This window comes from Gossypium hirsutum, chromosome A04 (assembly GCF_007990345.1).
Source record: "Gossypium hirsutum isolate 1008001.06 chromosome A04, Gossypium_hirsutum_v2.1, whole genome shotgun sequence".
Taxonomy (NCBI): Eukaryota; Viridiplantae; Streptophyta; class Magnoliopsida; order Malvales; family Malvaceae; genus Gossypium; species Gossypium hirsutum.
The window spans coordinates 69,480,169-69,482,181 of NC_053427.1; the positions used below are offsets into that span (position 1 = coordinate 69,480,169).

Here is a 2,013-nt window from a genome sequence, read left to right on the forward strand (position 1 = left end):
AAAATCAACATGGAATATAAATTTATCTACTTTTACAAGTACGTCCTCTATAATACCCCTAGGATATTTAACAAATCTATCAGCTAGTTGAATACTCATCGTAGTGGGTTTAGGATCTCCAAGACCTAGTTGTTTAAACATTTTATATGACATCAAATTAATGCTAGCGCCTAAATTAGCTAGTGCCTTATGAACATTCAAACTACCAATTAAGCAGGGAATAGTAAAACTTCCTGGATCTTTCAGTTTGGTTGGCAGTTTATTTTGGAGTATGGTCGAGCACTCCTCGTTAAGTTCCACTATAGATAAGTCTTCTAACTTCCTTTTATTTGCTAGAAGCTCCTTTAAAAATTCTGCATATGTAGGCATCTGCGATATAGCTTCAAGAAAAGGTAAGTTAATATGCAGTTGTTTAAAAAGTTCAAGAAATTTACCGAATTGTGCATCCATGCGGTCTTTCTTCAACTTTGCTAGATATGAGACTGGTGGTTTATATTCCCTCAACTCCGGTTTTTTATTATTTTCAGGTTTTACCTCTTTGTCTTCTTTTCTGTCAGCTTCTGATGGCAGCATCTATTCAGACTCAGCTAACACTTTCCCACTCCTTAATGTAACTACTTTCACATGCTCTTTTGGATTGGGTTCGGTGTTACTAGGTAGACTCTCTGATGGTCTCTTTGAAATCATCTTAGCCAACTGTCTTATTTGATTCTTGAGCCCTTGAATTGATGCTTGCTGATTTTTAAGTGCAGTTTCAGTGTTCTAAAAATGAGTCTCCGCTATTGAAATAAACTTTGTCATCATCTCCTCAAGGTTCGGCTTTTTCTCTTGCTGGTAAGGTTGTTGTTGGAAGCCTGGAGGATCATTACCTATATAATTCATTTGCTCGTTCTCCATGTTAAGGCTGTAAGATGGATATTCTAAATTTCTCATTCCACCTCCACTGGTATCGCACTGCATTACTGGATGAACCTGTGTAGAACATAGTAAAACATTAATTTTTCTATTCAAAAGTTCTAACTGATAATTATTCAGTGACATCTCTTTTATGAACTCATAAGCCTCTTCAGGTGTCTTATTATTGATAGTTCCACCAGCAGCTGCATCAATCTTTTGTCTAGTCGAGGGATTCAAACCATTGTGGAAAGTTTGAACTTGTAGCCAAAGAGGCAACCCATGGTGAGGCCACCTTCTCAATAAGTCTTTGTATCTCTCCCGTGCATCATAAAGAGTTTCTAAATCCATCTGCTTAAAAGAAGAGATATCATTCCTCAGTTTAGTTGTTTTAGCCGGCAGAAAATATTTGAGTAAAAATTTTTCGGTCATTTGTTCCCAAGTGGTGATTGACCCTCGCGGTAACGAGTTCAACCACTGTCTAGCCTTATTCCTCAATGAAAAGGGAAATAACTAAAGGCCAATGGCATCGTCAGAAACACCATTAATCTTAAAAGTGTTGCAGAATTCCAGAAAATTTGCTAAATGAGTGTTTGGATCTTCGTCCTACAAACCATCAAACTGAACAAACTGTTGTATCATTTAAATAGTGTTAGGTTTCAGTTCAAAATTATTTGCAGCAACAACAAGTCTGACTATACTCGATTCAGTTCCTGTTAAAGTAGGTTTAGCATAATCATACATAGTACAAGGAGCGGGATTCTGATCTACTAGATTTGCAGCAACGACAGGAGGTAACGGATTATTCTAATTTTCAGCCATCTCCTAGGTATTAGTGTGAATATCGCCCTCTCGCTCTTCCTCTATGTATTGTAGGCTTCGCCTTATTTCTCTTCGGTTCCTACGAGCTGTGCTCTCGATCTCACTATCAAAAAGCAAAGGTCTTGACGGGTTTCTTCTAGTCATAAACTATAAAAACTTGCCATAAGTAAATAAAAGAAAATTTAGTACTTAAAACAAAAACAAAATTAAATTTCAATAAAAATAAAAAATGGCTAAAGTAATAAAAATTAAGCGTTCCTAATATTTTAGTCCTCGGAAACAGCGCCAAAAACTTGA

At 36.4% G+C, this 2,013-nt stretch overlaps 1 non-coding gene across 1 annotated transcript; it reads left to right on the top strand.

The window, feature by feature from the left end:
- Positions 1 to 1,171: 1,171 nt before the first annotated feature.
- LOC121228582 (small nucleolar RNA R71) lies at positions 1,172 to 1,278 on the top strand. Its single transcript, XR_005926158.1, has one exon. It is a non-coding gene; the product is annotated as a small nucleolar RNA R71 (small nucleolar RNA).
- Positions 1,279 to 2,013: the final 735 nt, after the last annotated feature.